The sequence below is a fragment of the Lissotriton vulgaris genome, chromosome 1_1, assembly GCF_964263255.1.
Source record: "Lissotriton vulgaris chromosome 1_1, aLisVul1.2, whole genome shotgun sequence".
In the NCBI taxonomy this organism is placed as follows: Eukaryota; Metazoa; Chordata; class Amphibia; order Caudata; family Salamandridae; genus Lissotriton; species Lissotriton vulgaris.
Genome location: NC_141685.1, coordinates 1,478,693,750 through 1,478,714,243, shown reverse-complemented (window position 1 = coordinate 1,478,714,243; position 20,494 = coordinate 1,478,693,750). Strand labels below are relative to the sequence as shown.

At 46.6% G+C, this 20,494-nt stretch overlaps 1 protein-coding gene across 3 annotated transcripts in view; it reads left to right on the top strand.

Annotated features, from left to right (window-relative positions):
- Positions 1-20,494, top strand: part of MAGI2 (membrane associated guanylate kinase, WW and PDZ domain containing 2) — a 2,816,921-nt gene that overhangs the window by 857,895 nt on the left and 1,938,532 nt on the right. The gene's annotated exons all lie outside the window — the stretch shown is intronic.

Genomic DNA, 20,494 nt, shown 5'->3' with positions numbered 1-20,494 from the left:
TATCAGTAGTTTGTCATTCTTATTTTAGAGCAATGCTACAAATTCTATGTCTGGCTGTCCTTCCCCAATCTGATCTGGTAACTGCATTCTCATAAATCAGTGGGTAGGCATTTAGTGTGGTGTATATTCATGGAAGATGTGTGATAAATGATAGTCACATCTCACTGAATACCATTTAACTTGTGAAACTTCTCACTGAAACTCAAATTCCACATGAATAATGAGGAATTACATGCAGGATTTTTGTTTAGTGAACTGAACTTCACATGTACTTCACTATATTAATTCAACACTAATCCTTTAATGGGTTCCGGAGTAGCGTGCTACTCGCCAAAAAAGCACTTCAACACCCCAATTGGGGTAGCAAGCGCTATATAAACGCAAACCTTTTTTTCCTCTTCTATCCCTCTGCTATCCTTCTCAATCCAAATTACTGATTAATAACCACAACTCAAATTACTTTCATATTTCACTATACTAATTCAACACTAATCCTTTATGGGTTCCGGAGTAGCGTACTACTCACCGAAAAAGCGATTCGACTCCTCGTCAGGGGTAGTAAGTGCTATACAAATGTAAATACAACACAATACAATGTACCAACATTTGTTGAAGATTTTTCCTAGGTACATTTCCGCAGGCTTCACCTAAAATGTATCTGTTGACAATCATGGGGTTGTGGTGTTTATTCCAAATCTCAGAATTCCAATATCTGCACAAAGAGGGATTTGCAATGGGATCATATTTATCACCTACTTGGAACCAGGGCCTTGTGAACTAAATGATGTTCCTATTGCTCCCTTTCGTACAAAGTAAAATAACACTCAAGTACCATTCACCCTTATGTCTTCGCTTCATCCTTTCCTGAGTTTAGTGCCCTTTTCCATCAACATTTGCATGTTACTTATTACGTACAGTAGTCATTGGACAAGTAGAATTAATTAAATCTAATTTTGTGGAAAAAAGAAGGAGAGACTAGTAACCTGACTAAACCACAACAGGGATATATAACTACAGGTAATGCCTTATTTTCTCCTTAACAAAATATTGCTGCAGTCTGAATCCACTGCAATAGGAGCACTCACTCCAAAAGAAGTGTAGTGGAAATAAATTACAAGGGTTTTTTCTAAATCTGTTTTTAATTTCAAATCAAATATTTTACAATAATGCTGAACACACTATACCAAACGTATAAGGGCGGATGTGCACAGATTTTGCTATGTAATCTTTTCAAAGTTTTAAAAAAGTTGCCAAAAGAAATCCCACTACCGAAAACAGGGGGTCATTATGATAGCGGATTTTCCGCATCCTCGAGGCCGGCGGAAGCCACCGCCGGCCCCGAGGATGCGGAAAATCCGCAGCGGACTGACCAAAGACCCACCGCCAGATTAGGATGGCTGGTGGGTCCTGGTTTCCGTCCGCAGCTTTTCCGCCGCGGTCGGATTACAACCGCGGCGGAAAAGCTCTAATATGGTGACGGTGTCTGCCAGACACCGTCCACCATATTAGGATGGCCAGTAAAGTATGCTTTTCCGCGGCGGGTTTTCCGCCGCGGAAAAGCATACGGAACTTCACTGCGGGGCCCGTTGCGGGCCCCCTAGGTGAAGGGGGGGGGGGGGGGGGGTGCACATGGGGGGTACCTATGGTACCCCCCAGCATTTGCATGCAGAAAGCGGCAGGCACCGCGCGGTGCCTGCCTCTTTCTGCATGCAAATGCAATGCGTGCATTTTTAACATTGCCACGGGTGCAGCTTGAAGCTGCACCCGCGGCAATGTTAAAAATAGAGGATGTGACCGCCAGGGTGGCGGTCACATCCTGATTGCACAGGAGGGAACTCCGCATGCCATGCGGAGGTTCCCTCCTGCTCTGGGGTCGCGGACGGACGCAAGTCCGTCCGCGATCGTAATCGACCCCACAGTGTGGAAAATGTCTACATTAGCAACTTTTAATACAAACTTTTTTGTGCAATGCTTTTTCCTACGAGAACTCTTTTTGTGTGAAATCATGCCTGCGTGGAGCATTTTATCAACTTAGCAACCTTTTCAATCATTGCCAGCTGCACAACCTATGAATTTCATAAACCATTATGAGCAAAAAATTATATTTTCCGGCGCACTTATACAGATACATGTGTTCGTTTTTCACACCTTCAAGATGGCTTTAATGTTGTAACAAACTCCGATAAAATGTAAAATCTATATAAACAATGGATTCTTTTGTCTTGGCCTTTGTAAGGCATTTGTGGAAAATGTAAGGTCAAAAGCTACAAGAATGAAGGATCAGTCAGTTTCCATTGTACTTATGAAAAGGTGCAGTAGATAAATCAGGCATGCAGAACAGACCTGTCAAGTTTGCAATATGATTCTCGCAAAAAGGAGACTCTTTGTTGAGGATCACTTTAAGACTATACTTAAAAGTAACCTACCACTGTAAAGTATTATGAGTACTATTGAGAAGACTTGACTGTCATTACATTTTCTATCTGCTCTTTAGTATTCATTGGAACTACAATGACTAGAAGTAGTCTGTGGGTGAATATCCAAGTGAATAACAAAACCTAGTCCTCTCCATGTCTTTATATAAGCGGAAATTGCACCTGGACAGAGCATAACGCATTGAACTGTAAGGCCTAGAACAAGTATTAGCGCTAATTAGAGGCATCCACACCACAGAATCATTTTTTTTTTTAAATCTGTTTATTAGCATAGTTTGAGAGCATTAACAGCATACAATTTCATGTATACAAGTTCAGTGTTAATCTCGGTGTTACATGTATGCGTTCGCTCGGAGCATATATAGAAACATAGTGAAATCGATTTTTCATTTTGTCGATGAACCAGAACAAACTAACAAACCCCGTTCACATCCGATCCCTCCCACCACCCCTAAGAAATCCCACCCGTCACTCTCTACGCAGGCACATGATTGAAATATCGATATGTGGGTCACACTCAATGCATTGATACATAGTGAAGGTTAACACACAGGTAGGGTGGGTAATGTGATCGATGGGTCGGGGCTACCCGTATCCCATCGCAGTGCACCGTAGGCAGTGGCCATGTCAGTGTGTGGGGGAGTGAGTCGGGGCATAGCAGCACCCCGAGTGGCTATTCACTAATATCCTCTTCATCTTCGTCATTGCCAGTCTCAAAGACCCCCAAAGTGTCAAACCATTCCAGTGATATTGGTGTTTTGCGGAGGCCCCTACTCTCCTCCCTTTGTAGTGCCTCGCCCTCAGCCTTACCCCAGAGCACCACTTCCGCCCGCCACAGGTCGGGGTTGGGCGGTTTAGATGATTTCCATCGCATCGTGATGGCATGCTTTGCCAGCAACAGGGCCAGATCTGAGAAGCGCGCCGCCACGGTTCTGGTGCGGGTCGATGGCCCCAGGCCTAGGAGGGTATGCTCCAGTGTAGGTGATCGGGGCAGTGTACCAGCCTTCTCGAGTGAGTCATGGACAGTGTTCCAGAAATACCCTCATTTGGGGCATTGCCACAGCATATGTACCAGCGATGCGTCGTCTGCATCGCACCGGGGGCAGTTGCTCTTGGATGCAGGGAACATCACATGTAGGCGGTGCGGTGTCAGGTAGGCTCTATGTAGTAACATCAGTTGGATGAACTTGTATTTGGGGTTTCTAGCTACCTTCCTGGGGAACTGAAGTATGCGCTCCCACTCCTTGTCTCGCAGTGGCCTTCCAATATCTACTTCCCATGTCGCCCGTAGTGGTGACAGTGTAAGTGCCCTCCCCGATTAAATGCTAGTCGTGAGCCACTTGGTCAGATGGCCGCCCGTTCCCATGAGGTAGAGCATTGTGACGAGAGGGTTCGTAACAGGTTCCCGCCCGTCAGGCGACCATTTGCGTGAGATATAGTGTCGGAGTCCGGCGTGTAGGAGAAAGGAGCCGCTGGGGATGCCCTGCGTGGTGCTGAAGTCTTCGAAAGATAATAAGTGTCCCTCCGCAAACAGGTCACCCACGTGCGTCACACCTGCGTCATGCCAGGGCTCTAGTAGGGTCGCCGTGAGTGTGCCCGAGCCTAGTGGTATGCCCAAGAGTGGAATCGTGGGGGCATAAGGTGTCCCGGGGGACGTGTATTTCAATGCCCTCTGCCAGTATGTGATCGCCAGCTTGAGAAGTGACGGGGCGTTTCTAGGTAGATCCGAGCCAGGTAGGAGCAAGATGTGCACTCTCCCCTTGGCATGGTCGTCCTTTGATATATTAATCTCATGAAGATTGCGGCCTGCCACCCAGTAAGCTAGCCATTGTAGCTGACATGCATAATTATAAGCCCTGAAGTCCGGTAAGCCCATGCCTCCGGAGTTTGGGGGGAGCTGCAACTTGGCCAGACCTATGCGCCTGCGGCCATGTCCCCACACAAGTTCGGTGAGTAGGGAGTCGAGGGTCTTAAATGTCACTGCTGGGATCTGGAATGGCATATTGGTGAAGTAGTAGGTAAGACGGGGGAGCATCACCATCTTGGATATTGCCACCCTGCCGGGTATGGAGAGCGGCAATGTTAGCCAAAACTGAATTTGTGACTTCAGCGTTCTAATGGCCCTCCCCAGGTTGCCGTCTATCATCATGCTCGCCTCTCTGTATATCTGTATCCCAAGGTATAGGAAGGTGGTGTCCGCCATCTGTAATTCATGAGGGGCAAAAGGCAGGGGGGCCGACTCGCCTGCAGCTGCAAAGGTGAACCCGTAGGACTTAGACTCGCTGATGGTGAGGCCAGAGATTTCTCTAAAATCCTCAAAAACCTGGCAAACTGGGCTCAGATCACCCCTCAGGTCGCCGAGATATAATATGATATCATCCGCGTACGCAGATACAATGTGGTCCGTATCATGCCGTCGTATGCCATAACGGGGGGCCATCAGCCTAAGTCTACAGAGCAATGGCTCGAGGGCAAGGACGAAGAGGAGTGGGGAGAGCGGGCAGCCCTGCCTGGTGCCTCTGGCAATGGCCATGGGATCTGAGATTTGATTGGAGGTGCGCACCCTGGCCGTGGGGATGGTGTATAGTAATCTGACCCAAGCGAGGAATTCGGGCGGTATCCCGAATTTTGACAGGGTGGCAAACATATAGTCCCACCTTAAGGAATCAAAAGCCTGTTTTAAGTCCAGAGTAATGCATCCTTCGGAGCCCGTGTCCATATTGTCTCCGAGCATGAGCTGGGCCAAGCGCCTAAGGTTCATGGCCGTGTTCCGGCCCTTTACCAAACCGCATTGATCCGGGTGGACCAGCTGTGGTACGTATTGCACGAGCCTCGACGCCAGCACCTTGCTCAATATTTTAAAATCAGTGTTGAGAAGGGACAGGGGTCTGTAATCGGCCATCTGCAGACCATCTTTGGCCGGTTTCAAGAGGGACGTGATCAGTGCTTGCATGGACGATTGCGGTAGAGAGGTTGTACGTAGGGCTTCCAGGTAAACAGCGTGTAGCCGTGGGACCAGGAGGTCTATGTATGTGGCGTAGAATTTTGCCGGCAGGCCATCCGTTCCAGGGGCCTTACCCTTCGGAAGGGCTCTTATCGCCTGTCTGATTTCCGCCACTGAAATAGTACGCTTCAAGTCTTTGTGCTGATCGGCAGTAAGTTGCGGGAGTTCCAGACCCTCCAAGAAGGCCACAAGTGCGGGTTCTGACAGGGGCTGTGGGGGACCATACAGCGTGGTGTAATAGTCCTTAAACGCCGTATTGATCCCTATTTGGGTGGTAGCCGGTCGGCCAGATTGGTCCAAAACCCTCAGAATGGGTTGGCTGATCGGGGAGTCCCGTAGGAGGCGGGCGAGTAGGGGACCGGCTCGGTCAGCCTGCGTATGCTGTCTGTTTGTGTATTCCCTATAGTCTATAACCCGCAGTTCTTCCAGTAGCTCCGCGTGCCTAATGTGTGCCTCTTGCAGTGGTGTAAAGGGAGCATTGGTGCCCGCTGCCTCATTCTCTAGGGATGCAAGTGAACCCTCCACCTCCTTCAGTTGACTAATCACCTCCCGCTTCCTTCCCACCCTAATAGTCATAGCAGCCCCCCTAAGACAGACTTTGAAAGTGTCCCATTCTATCTGCCGGGAGCTGGCCATGCCCGCATTCGTGGAGAAGTAGGTATCTATAGTGTCGGACAGGGAGGACCGGAAGACCGAGTCCTCGAGGAGATCAGGGATTAGTCGCCAAGTCAGGATGGGAGCCAGCCTCTTACCCCACTGACATGTAATTTCCACGGGGTTATGGTCCGATAGCGTTTTCCCCATGTGTTGGGTCTGGACAATCAGTGCTGTAAGGGAATGGGAGCAGAAAACATGATCGATTCTGGTGTGAAGCTGGTGGGGAGGGGAGAAAAAGGTGTATTCCCTTTCCATAGGGTGTATGGTACGCCACACTTCTGCCAAATCCCAGCCCTCAGCCCAACTCGCAAGCGCGTCAGCCTGTTTCCTGCTCTCGGTAGTCTGTAAGGGGGGATGTGATCTATCTAGCAGAACATCAAGTACAGCATTGAAATCACCCCCGATAATCCAGCGATGGTCAGCCCAATCTGCGTTGACAGTGAACAAAAATTCCGACTGATTTGTGTTAGGTGAGTACACACATCCAATGACAATCGCCTCCCCATCTAACAGTCCTCGTACAAATACATAGCGACCCTCTTGATCAATCCGTTGCTCCAGCAGCTGGAAGGGAAGAGAGCCACGGATCCAAATTGCCGCCCCCCTTGAGAATGCAGAATATGAGGTAGCATAGAGCTGTCCTCTCCATTTCTTCCGCAATTTCACCGCTTCAGCAGCGTTCAAATGTGTCTCTTGCAAGCAAGCAATCTGTGTCCCCCTTCGGTTGAGTTGTGCAAGGATTCTATGTCGTTTATGCACTGATCCCATGCCACGCACATTCCAGGTGCACAATTGGTAATTGTTAAGAGGTCCCATTCCCATCTGTGTGGTGTGGCAATGTGAAACAACTGGGTGACCCCACATGTCCTGCTGTGCTAAAACATGAGAGTGTCTCGCAAACAAGTAACCCCTGAACAAAAAGGTCCCTGAGCCAACATACCCAGGAGCCAAACCATGGTGCCCAACGTGGGCACAAGACAGTCAAGTACGTGTGCATACCGGGGGTGGTAGGCCTCCGTCGATTGGCACTGAACTGTCTGCGTGGGCATGATAGCCCACAATACAATGGGCCCCTGCACACACAACCCACCATATGTGAAGGAGGGGATTAGTCATACGTTACCACCTGGAGAGGAGTAATCGTGTCGTGGTTCAGAACTCTTCTGCCATCTGGGCCGTGATCTTCGGGAAGAGCTGCAAGCTGTCAACTGAACCAGTCACCTCAGTGTGGGTGTCAGTGGTGACGGTGAGTCTGTCTCCGGTCGCTCCGGCGTCGTGGGCGGCCAGTGCCTCCTCTGTTAGACGTTGATGCGGGGATGATGACGATTGGCCTGCCGCCTGGCGTCCGGGTGAATGCGTCGTCGCCGATGCTCCGTGGGATGAATGATGTCCGGGGCTGTGAGTGTCGTTTCGTCGGCCTGGCGAGCCCCTGCAGATGTCACTGTGGTGGTCTGTGAATGGGTCCTGTGATGCCGGCGGGGTCAGGGTGACTTCCATCCATTCTGCCGCTTCCTCAGGCGAGTCGAAAAAATGGGACCTGTTGTTATGTAGGATTTTGCGCCGAGCTGGGAACAAAAGTGCATATTTCATGTTCCTGTCCCGCAATTTGCGTTTCACCCCCATGAAGTTGGACCTGGCCCGCTGCACAGTGGGCGTGAAATCAGGGTAGACCGAGATATTCTTGTCCTCGAAGCGTATTGGCACTTCCTCCCTGGCCGCCCGCAGGACAGTGTCACGGTCCCTGAAATGGAGGAGACGAGCGATCAGGGGGCGAGGGGGTGCCCCGGTTGTGGGGGCCGCAATGGCATCCTGTGGGCCCTTTCCACACTGTAGAGGGCGGTGAGGTCTCTCTGGCCCACCAGCTTCCTTAGCCAATCCTCCACAAACTGCGTGGGGTCTCTCCCCTCGCTTCTTTCCGGAATGCCCAGGATGCGGAGGTTGTTGCTGCGGGCACGTCCTTCTGCATCGTCCACTCTACCCCACAGTTGCTTCAGTTGCTTCAGTTGCTTCTCTACGTTTTCTAATTTCGTGGAGTGTTCCGTCTGCTGCGGTATAAGGTCATCCAGCGCTATTTTCTGCTCTGCCACTCGATCCGCCAAATTGTTATGGTCAGCCTTAAGTAGGGACAGGCCGGTCGCCATATTGTATATGCGCGATTCTAGCGCTTCGCGCGTCGCGCGTATTTCATTGAGGATCAGATCTAGCTTGGCGTCTTGCGATCCCTTACCGGTCGGCGGGATGATGTCCATATTGGAGGAGGCCAGTGGGTCTTCAGAGCCCGTGGACTGCACGTCCGTTCGGGCGCCCTGGTCCTGAGGTTTGCCCCTGTTTCTGCCCATGGATCTTGTTAGCAGGGTGGCGCTGTAGTGGATGCAGCAGTCCGCCGCAGTCCCTCCGAGTGATCGGCAGTGGTGTTGGACTGACCACAATGTACTGGGCAGAGGTGGGTGTAGCGAAGACCCCAGGGCTGGTAGGGGTAGCGTAGGTTGTCTTGACGAGGCGTCAACGTGGGGTGGGTCGGTGCGCCACCGGCGTCTCCAAATGCAGGTATAACCCCAGGTCCGTAGAGGTGGTGGGGGAAGGGGTGATGGGGACCAGAACACTGCAGAGTGATCTTGTCGTAGCTGTTGAGAGCGCAGAAAGGTCTGGGATGCAGCGCTGCAAGAAGGCGCCAAAGCGCGAGGCGCACTACCCCTCTTTAGGCCCCTGTACCTTAGGTCCGTGGGTCTCCAATGCGTGCTGCTCTCTGGCGCGTGACCGTTTCTGAGCCTCTGACTGGCGGCTCCGTGGCAAGCGAGGCGAGACTGCCAGGGCCCGAGGGTCTTCACCAAGTCCTGACGTGGTGTCAAGATGGCGCCAGGATTTTGATAATGTCTGGCCGATCCGCTTTGTAACTCTGGCAGCCTGCGCAGGACGAAGCTGGTTCCGCGGCGTTGGCAATGAGTTGTGCGCACCGCCCGCTCTATGGTCCTTGGCCCTGCGGTGGAATGCCGGGGACCCGCTAACTTCGTGGGCGGGCGGGGGGACGGCACGGAAGTGTTCCCGCGACCCGGAGGGGCCGCGTAATAGTGTGGACGGCCTTTAATGAAGCAGCCGAGCGGGGGGGCAGCGGAGCCTCAGTGGGGGTGAGGGCTCCGTATCGCACCTGTGGTGTTGGCTAGTAGAGCGGTAGAAGTCCGATCCCGGGTCCCGACTGGACCGCGAAGGAGGCTGGGGGTAGCCCGGCCAGGCCGATCACTTGAGGCCGGGGCTTCGCCCGATCCGCAGGCCGCAACAGGCTCCGTCTCCGGAACTCTCTACCGGAGCGGTCCCAGAGGGGCTACGTGGCACCGTTACACGCCACTTGCCCCCGGAGACAACCTGGGTAGGGAGCAGGTGGGCTGCAGGCAGGGGAGCTCAGGATAATCAGCTAGTGTTCAGGGCATAGGACAGAGCTGGCAAACTACACGTCCACCATCGACGGCTCCAGGCCACTCCCCCACACCACAGAATCATAGGCGGCTGAACTAATAAATTGTGTATAATAAAGCCCCAATCCTGTGGGAAGTACCACTCAATGCTGAGTGGTCATGCCTCATCTGTAAAAGGCTCACATATGGCATTAATGCATTAGAGAAGGGGAACTAGACAACATTGTGTTAGAAAATATTTTCTGCTTGGCCATGAATATTGCCGAAACCAAGAGCCATTTCCAGATAGAAAGTGAATCCATGAGAATCTGAGGCTACATGGTGGTGTTGTTGATTATCTACCACCCAATTAAGGAACCCTGGCAAAAGATGGAACATTAGTTCCAATCACTCCGGTACCATCATACTACTATCTGTGGTGGGCTAATTTGAGCCAATGAGAATCTGTACCCACAGGAGCCATATTAAGTTATATTTACCATTAGTGTGCTTCAAGCAAGCAGTGTTTTATGACGTCTGTAATTTGATTTCACAAAGGCCATGCTGTAATAACCAACCAAAAAAAGATGCACATTCTTTATATTAAGCTCTAATAAAATCTCATTGTATTATAACTGTGTATCATTTTGGTTGAGTGATCATTTGCTGAATATTCTGATTAGGTTTATCCAGAAATGTAATTGATATATCTGAGACTATTTGCTTATGCCTGCAGGATCCGTGGAGGGTAAGATTGTTTACGATAGACATACTAGGCATCAGGTACTATTGCACTTTAATTGGATAACCTGGTGAGTCCCCTTGCACATTTGACTCTCCAACGGTGTCCATGTGAGCAGTCCAGGCTTACTCCAGGAAGTGGCACAACTGATAGATGGTAAACCCAGGGTGAAAGATTCATGATGTACAAAAAAGTAATCGTCCAGTCAGAGCTAAATATTTACAATTAGAAATTGTATGGTAAGTTAAGTCAGGACAACATATCAAATCAGCATGTTCTGCTGGTTGCTGAGATGTAACCCTATGCTTATAGTGTTTATGGGGAAAGGCGCTATTCTGTCACTAACACTGAGGACTGTGGGGGAAGAATAATGTGATTGTCTTCAGAAATAGTCACCTCTCTTACTATGATTGTGTTTGCCATGATTAATCAATAAAACATGGTTCCAGTAAGTTTGCTAAACTACATAAAATAAGTAATCACTATGTCTATCCTTGAGCTACTTTCTCGGTGACCAGAATTACAAGAGGGCAACTCAGTTTCTGTGAGTGTGGATATTGAGAATTTACCAAAAAGGGAACTAAGCACAAACAATGCTTTAAATAAATTAAAAAGAACTCTGTTGCCTTGCATAGAACATTATGGGCCAGATGTAGGTAATCCCAGATTACCAATTCTTAAATACTGAATCATACCGATTCGGTATTTAAGAACAGGCAAATGGGATGAAGGTAATTTTTCTTAAAAAATTACTGAATCGGTAAGTTTCGGTAATTACTGAATCGGTATTTACCAATTCGGTAATTGCCATTCATTCCTATCTGCCTGGAGGCCGATAGGAATCAATGTCAAATACCGAATCGGTAAATACCGATTCGGTAATTGGGGGAAACATTGAAGGGTGACAGGGTGTCACTTTGACACCCTGTTGCACCCCTCAATTGTGTATGGGTGCACATGTTGCTGACATACATGCCCTAAGGGCATGTATGTCTGCAACATGGCACTGTTGGAAAAGCCCAAAAAATGCTTTTTCAAGGGTTTTCATTAGTTACCACCAACTTCTAGTTGGTGGTAAATAACGAATCCTTAACTGAGGAATGCACTAACTTGAGTGCTTCCTACATCCTGGATTTGGTAATTTACCGAATCGGTATGTTAAGAATTCGGTATTTTACCGAATCCTTAAATTACCGATTCGGTAAAATACCAAATCCTTAAAAAATTCCACCTACATCTCAAAAACCCAACACCACTCGGTAACGGCCGAAATTCGGTAATTTCGTCCGTTACCGACCGGTATTGGGCGACCTACATCTGGCCCTAGATCTTTAGAATGCAAAAGAATTGGCAAAACATTAAAGTTCAAGAGCCTGAGTAATTGGGGTACCAAGCACTTGTGGTCAGTGACATTAATGATGCTGAACATTTGTTTATCTAAATTTTCTCCAACGTAATCAACAAGCAGTGGTATACTGTGTCGGAAATGGGCAGACGCTCTAAGTCGGTTCCCTGCAGTAGGTAGGCGTTTGCGGCCCTTATCTCATGAGTGGTTGGTCACAGTTGGCATCTTTGGGTGGGAGGGTCAAACACTGGACTCGCCATAGTCCAGTGTCTAGTAGAAAATGTACACTTAGAATTTGGTTGTGTTGTCAAACTGTAGCATCTCTGGAAATGATTCAGAGTGAACAACCTCAACAATGTCGTACTCATCTCATATCTGTGGGGACAGTGAAATCCGCTGAAAACCAATGTATCCTTTTAAGGCTGGAACAGGGGTGACATGACATCATAGATGCCTGGCATTTTTTCTGGGCAGATGATGTTACTAGGGGCTCACCACGCTTGTAATCCATCTTCAGGGCTGCCACCCCTTTTGCTAAGCAGTTGTCTAGTTTTTTATTTAATTATTTACTTGAGTTTTATATAGCGCTGTCTAGACCCGGAGGTATCAGAGCGCTTTACATGAGGAGAGTTATATAGGTTACAAGTTACACATTGTTACAGAAGGTACGTCAATTACAAGTTACATCCATTGGTTCAAGGGTGTGTAGAGGGTAAGGGGGTAATGTAAAAGGGCAACGGGGAGGGAGATTAAGCGGAGAATTGGCACAAGGAAAAACAGAGCAAGTAGGAGGAGAGAGATTCAGGGCAGAGAGGAAAGGAATGGGGGAGGCAAGCAAGAACACAGTGGCATATTATCAAGAACGGCGTTAAAATTATCGCCGCTTTAGCGGCAGGAAACTACCGCTAAAGAGACGATAATGGGCTTGATAATATGCCCTTGAGAATTCCCATAGAAGCCCATGTTCTGGTGTAAACCTGGGCTTCTATGGGAATTCACAAGGACATATTATCAAGCCCGTTATCGCCGCTTTAGGGGCAGTTTCCCACCGCTAAAGCAGTAATAATTTTAACGCCGTTCTTGATGATATGCCCGAAGGAGAGAAGGGGTGTTGGGGTAGGAGACACAGTGAGGAGACGAGAAAGTAACTGTGTCTGATGTCCGGCTAGGTGGGAGGCGGCTCCCCGCGGTAAAGGGATCATTCCCAGTCTTCCATTTTGTGTATTTCCCTTGTCATGGTTGACTCTCGGCCGGGTAGCCGAGACTCCAGGGCATCGATGCTGGATCCCTCTTCAACAAGGGTAGGGGAGTGCTTTGGTCATGGGCCCACTTAGAAAAATGAAGGAGGGAGGTGGAGGGGGTAGAAAATCCAGCGTGAACACAGTGTCCGACTTCCGGCAGGGTAGGAGATGGTTTTCAGTGGTAAGGGGATCAATCCCAGACCTCCACTATGTGAGACTCCCTTGTCACTGTGGACTCTCTCAGAAGGGTCTCTAAGACTCCAGGGCAAAAATACTGAATCCATCCCCAACAAGGGGAGTAGGAGTGCTTTGGACAAGGGCATACTAGAGGGGGCCATTATAGGGCTGGTAGGGTTGCACAGGTTACAAATTACACATTATTACAGAAGGTACGTCAATTACGAGTTACATCCATGTGTTCAAGGCTTGTAGAAGGGTAAGGGGATAATGTAAAAGGGCGATGGTAAGGGAGATTGAGCAGAGCATAGGCACAAGGATAAACAAAGCAGGTATGGGGAAAGAGATTCAGGGGAGAGAGGGAAGGAATAGCGAAAGCAAGCAAAGAATGAATGAGGGAAGAGGTGGCAGAGGAGGTAGGAGTCACAGTGAGGAGACGAGGAAGTCCAGGCTAGACCCGGAGGTATCAGAGCGCTTTACATGAGGATTAAGGCGTGTTACAGCATTAAATCAATTGCAGTTACATTACAGTAAGATCCGTTGCTAGTGCATTCACTAAATATAGAAAAACAAGATGAGGAAGAAAACAATGTCTGATGTCCAGTCGGCCCCTCTGCTCACCTTTGGGGACCACACAAGGTGTAGACCTGAACTCGCCTGACCAGCGCCATTTTAAAGATAGGCGACATCACCCAGTATGTGATATTGAGCAAACATAGCAGGGACCAGGAGTGTCAGTATTGGTTAAGTGAATGACCACTCCAAGATGGCAACCATGGTTTGTGAAGGGAAAAGGCCCCTTTCTATTTCCATGCTCAGCAGATCATTGAAACCAGGGAAAGGAGCAGGCTGATTTCTATTTCCATGCTCAGCAGATCCTCCAGATCAGGGAAGGGGGAGCCAACTTAGCAATCAGCAGTAGGAGGATGACATGTTAGTCTAATTATAGCAACAGGCCATAAACATACAAAATGGAGGCTCACAAATGCACAAAAGAAGTCCCGATGTTAGCAGTCACTCCACAGGAGAGAGAGGGTAAAGGTATTATCAGGGGATCACCCCCTGTTGAATGTCTCTGAGTCAAGTGACCAACCCCTGGACCTTCCACGGACCAGTAGCCAGATAGTGTGAGAGACTATGGTGCCAATAGTTCTCCAGCCACATTGAGGTTCAATAACAGGGCAGTAAGAGAGTCTGCAGTCCGCTCACACACACACCAAGTACCGCCAGGCCAGATCAGTGCAGTATGGGCCTGCACGTTGCAGCAGCTAAGCCTCATGACCCCCACCGCAGTACAACACTGGTCCGTGAGCAATCAACGCTGTTCCTGGCATGGGCCTTTCACTGTCCAGCAAGGCACCGCAATGTAGTCAGGCATGGGCATCGCAGCCGCCGCGACTGGATCACCGGCAGACACCACCTTGGGCCCCACGATACAAGTAGGTCTCAGTTACTGAGGACGCAACAGTCGCCTGTGCCCTGCGGTAACTCCTCACAGCACTTCAATGTCGAGAGCACTCCTCAGCCCGTGCGACTCTGCATTCGCTCCAAATAGAGCTGCAAGATCCTAAAGAACCCTGGGTAATGGATCAGCCCACTTCAAGAACTGGATAGTAAAGCTTCCTATTCTCCCAGGATAGATTACTGGAGTAGGGGTTCCATTAGAGCTTTGCCAAAGGATTTAGAAACCATACCCATTGTGCATGTGACGCTGTTAGAAACAGGGTTTCTGGTTGGCTGGTGTATGCACTTGAGCCAGGCAGAACCCACAGCTCTAGTCAGGGTAAGGAAGTTCCACACCAAAGATATCCCCTGCTCACCCCCTTGATAGCTTGGCAGAGCAGTCAGGCTTATCCCAGAGGCAATGTGTAAAGCATGTGCGCAACACAAACACAACAACAACATACTAAATAAACCACAAAAGAGACTCCACACTAGGTTTTATAACATTTTCTCTTATATTGTATATCAACACATAGACCATCACACAGACCACATAGACCACCAATACATGAATCACAATCACTTTACCGAATAGGCAATGATCAGAGTCATCACAGTTAGAGCATTACAGTAAATACTTTTATGTTGCATATGTCATGAGACCACTGAACTGCACATAATAGACACTTGTTATCCTGTTTTCAAAAGTAGTAAAATGGCAGCTATTCCAATCATCAAGCAATGCAGGGTAGGCGAGAAACACAAAAATCACCACATACTCATGACTCTCCCCATAAAATCTCAGGGCACAGCATTCCTGTGCTCCTAGTATGCGGTATTGGGTAATGGGTACTCACTGACCCACTGCATAGTCTATCAGGCCACTTGCCAGCCTACTACAGTGAAAACCATAGATGGAGGGAGAGGGGGCTGAGCAGGACCTCCGTTAGGGATTCCGCCCTCTTGGCTAACTGCAGCAGGAGAACCAAAATGCTCCCAGCATTATGAACAAGGGAGATGGGGGACGGAAGAACTCACTTGCTCCCCCTCTGGTCTGCGACGGGACCTGCATATAACCTGCAAAAGACTTACAGGATGCTGGCGGCCCGGACGCCGATCTCTGATGGTGTAACTCGCATGTCAATAACGCAAGTCTCGACTCGCCAAATGTATAATGGAGAAACTTCCAAGACCGCGCATTGACATTTAAGCACATCGCGGGAAATACGCAAGTGTCCATTCACCAAATATATAATGGCAAAATATGTCCAAGACCCTGCATTGAAATTTAAGCTTATCACCGGCAACAACTTCTCTGATATATCCAAGACGTATCCGGACTAATTACTTTAAGGTCCTTTGTTGATCCAATCTTGAGGGTCCTCAGTCCACATATGATTTTTTTTGTCCTGAAGTTGGCCTTCTAGATGTATCACAAGACAAGACCGAAACGTCGACTTACTTGACCAATTTTCCAGAAAAAAACTCTTAGATAGGAATTTATTATAGAATGTTGAATGATAATTTCTATTTGTAAATAAGCAATTGAAATGGGCCATTTATAAAAGTGATCATGAGACAATTTCATCTAAAAGATAACTAATCTCTGTAATTTTTGTGTACGTGAATGTTGTTTTGTACCCTTTGAGTCAAAGTTATCTAATTATATACATTTCTACAAAAAAAGTAAACACCCATTGCTGTTCTTTTTGATATATACATTTTTGACTCAATAGCACTTTCTAAAACTGACATTTTCAAATATATAATTTAAAACTCACCTTTACTAAAAGGTACATTAATAAACTCTGAGTTCAGAGAGCCTAAACTCTATTTCTCTATTGTGTCCCAATGGCAAAGTTACACTTGTAAGATAGTACAAGGCAGCTCCCATGTTATCCTTTCAATAGTGAAAAACAAAATACACAGTATTTCACTATCAGGACATGTAAAACACACCAGCACATGTTCTACCTTTCACATACACTGAACTATGCCCACAGGGTACTCTGGCCCTACCTGAGGGGGGCCTTACATGGAAAAAAAGGGAAGGGTAGAGCCTGGCAAGTGGGTGCATTTGCCAGGTCAACATGGTAGGTTAAATCTGTGCGTGCAGACACTGCAGTGGCAGGTCTGAGACACATTGGGTTATAACGATACAAGATTATTCATTAAATTTTGTATATTTTGTATATCTAGTGCATCATGTATTGTAATTTGCAGAGAATCGAATAAAAAAAATCTGTTGCTCACTTTTCGCTGCATTACGTTTCATCCAGACAATAATACCACTTTAGAAAAACAAATAAACCTTTTGAAAGATGAATGGCACTGTTCTGAGAACATTTTTCAAAATGTAAAAAGGTCCCTTTAAAAAAAATAACTGTCGTTGCTCATTACCTAATAAGAAGAAAACGATTCCAGCATATTCTTTCAATGCCCATCTGTTCTATTCATGTTTCAATTTTATGGCTGAACATTAATTTCTCAAAATAATTAGGTGCTGTAGTAAATAATGGAAGTTGTTCTGTAATATTTTAATTAGCCATCAGAAGCACTGCTGAGAATAGGCAGATATGGTAGAAAGGAAAAACAACTTGCAGGGTAGAGTATAGGGGAATTAAATGTGATAAATAGAGTCAACAGCGTCTCTCTCGCTATATGCCACAGACCTAGAATTATGGAAGCAAGTATGTTTTAATTTACCACAAAATTCACATTTAAGTTTGAGTCATATGAAGGCAGAGAAAGTTGACATGAAAGAAAGTGTATTAAGAGATACTGAACGTAATGTTGCCACCATTGTATGCTATTTCCTCCAGATTTAACAGACACCTCTCAATGAGGCCGCGAGTGCAAGGTCTTCTAGTGCATACATAAATCTCTGTTTAGGCTGAACTATCAAACATTGTCATCTACAAGGCTTACATAAGCGTGGTGGTAGAAACACCACCATATTTTTGTCACTGTCCATCTGGTGCCAGAAGTGTGAACATTTCATTTTGCGAGTCTCTAATTGTGTTGTTTGCTACTCGCAATTAGAGACTTTCAAAATGAAATGTACTAATGTACCTCAGACTTATTAGCGTTTCCAAAATAGGTCGTAAGGGACCTGCCTCATCAATATTCATGAGGCAGGTTGCAATTGGCGACACATTTGGGATAGGCAATAACACAGGGATGATAGGACTGGGGACAGCAGACCACCATGTCTTTGCTTGCTTTTGAATAAAGCAACTTTAAAAAAATATATAGCACGTTTTCCTTAAAGGAAAGCGGGATGCGTTTCATAAAGAAAAATCAAACGTTGCTCTTAAAAACATTTTTTTAAACCATTCACAAAGGTGAATGGGTACCCAGGGGACCTCTTCCTGTTTGCAAATGGGTTGCCACCTACTTGAAGTAGGTGGTAAACTGCTAGGTTACCAACTCACAAAATAGGTTTTGTACATGCCAAAGGGCATTTTAGCAGTCATAAACTGCCCAAATCTCCATTGGTGACCGCTAAAAATATTTATACATCTTGCCCCTGTTGTCCATGTAGAGCTGCGTGGCAGAAACTATGCACAATCTTGGTGTCATTTGGGTGAGAGCATACATGTGTGTCTGTGCTTGTGCGTGCACTTGTGTAGGTGTGTGCACAAGCGTAATCCCAGGACCCTTAACTTTTTAATGTCCGGAATGTTCTTGTCTTGCCGTAATGAGGAAAACACTACCTTATGAACAATTAAACAGTTGTGCACCAGTAAAGAAAGTATGATATTTGTGGTATATTTATGTAACATTTTGGCATTTGATGAATCTCTGTAAGTGCAGTTTTTATAGGTGAAAAACGCAACTGTTGTATGGAGATTTCTAATGACAATTCAGTGGTGTACTTTGTTTTTATTATTTGTAATGTGTTGCAACTGCTGTGAAAATAAAAAACACACAGGTGCAAGGCACCAGAAACTTAAAATCAATATTTGCACAAATGAATATTATAAAGAGTGCTGCAACACATTTTTCTATTCAAGTGGATTCCTTGGTCATAGGCGCTGGTAGTAGGGCGCTGCAGCACACCCAGAAAGAACCATGCTGGAGCTCAGAAAGTGAATGAACAATATAGAAACTTTGACATTGGTCTTTATCTTGGTAAATTTGTTATGCATTCAAAGACAGAGGTCAAATGCCAGGCTAATAGCTGGACTATACAAATATTTGAAACCATATCAGCAGTTAAGAAAGCCCAAATGAAGCACTTTTTTGTAATTCTGAAGTATAATGGAAGCAAACATTTTATTAGGATCAAAACAAATCAAGACACTTTAGTGATTTCCACACATTGTCATTTGTGTACTATATAGTTTTATCTATAAAACTTAATTGCTGTGTAATTTTAGTGGCCATTTGAATGAAAAATGTGCCGTCTGTAAATGACTGTGAACCCCCACACCATGCTTTAGTAATATATTTGCGTCACCATGCTCCAAAATGCACAACAGTTGGCTACATACCACACCCTGACTACTTTCCTGCTGAATGGACGTGGCTCATTTGCTACACTTGCTCTTTGCCTGACACTTGTCATTTTCACAATGCCTGTGACCTGAGATAATGTAACATTGATGGCAGCATCCCGACTCTGAAAATTGCTCAAGCAACACTGTCCTCGGTGTCAAAAGGCTCTAGTGATGATGGATCATTCTCGTAAGGTGAACAGAGCACTACACACCGCATTGCAGTTGGGAATTCTGAAATTGATATCAGTGAGAAGGTTAGAATTTTAGGCTTTCCTCATACACGGCCCGGTATATGGTGTGATATTTCACGCACTCGATAAAATCCAAATCGCGCGAGTCATAAATTATAGGGTCAGATAAATACCAGTCAATTATGACTTTTTGGGGATTACATGCAGATTTTGATGCCTGCTGGACCAAAATCGGAATGTTCCGATAAATATGGCACAATTTGCCTAGTAATTATCAACAGGTTTGACCTGTCGACATACTTCACAAAACATAATTACAATATGTGAAGTAACTGGAGTTACCGCACTTATCTCAATTAACTGGGCCATTATTGGTATTCTTTCCATGGTATCACAAGCGCTATCGCATCACCATGTTATTATTTTAGGATGCTGAGAAAAAAGCAGATATCTCATTGTTGCGACAGATAAAGCTGCATTAGCAAGAGCTGTCATTGGCTCAAAGCTAGACTGTGGGAATTCCTTCTGGGCTGGAATGACTAAATCCAATGTGAACAGATTCCAGTGGTCATAAAGCACAAAGTGAGCACTAGAAGTGCTAATTGGAAGTGTTAACATGGTCTCTGAAACAGTGCTGGACTGGGTGGTGCCTTACATCGGTGATTAGTTGGTACAGCAGTATTTTACTGCTTCATGTTAAATGGTCGTTTGTCACTGGAACTTTCCAGGAATTGACTTCTTTTGGCTGGAAATGTAGCAGCAATTATTGTCATCTATGAAGTAAACACTAAAACACAACACCTTAAAATAACAGAAGGCAAAAACATAACTGGTCACAATACCAGTCAAAACAAAACACACCACAGTAAAAACATCCAACATTCCAATAACACAATACAGTAATGCAACACACTGACACAACAGCACAAAAACAATAAACTACATTTCCACTACAATGAAATGCAACACAACCATCATGCACAGAAGGTCCAGTTCTGCTGAGGGACCAGTGGACCAGTAGACTGAAGAGAGCCCTCTGGCTCACCCAAGCTCAATTTACAAGTGGAAGGGTTGCCTTTGTTTTTTAAATTTTCCATATGTTATTGTGAGCCTTAATCCTCTTACCTGCATAAAATAATTTATAATTTGGGCAAAATAAATGAACTGCATCCTGTCCAGGGCTGTGTTGCGGATCCCTGCGTTGTTGAGGCGTTTGTGTAAGATGTGGTGGCAGACGGTGTAGAAGTTGGCCGATATGTCTAGGAGGATGAGGGCCGCTGTGTCACCGCTGTCCAGCAGGGTCCAGATGTTGTCGGTGGAGGCGATGAGGGCGGTATCAATATCATTGGGGACCAGTGATATTCCCAT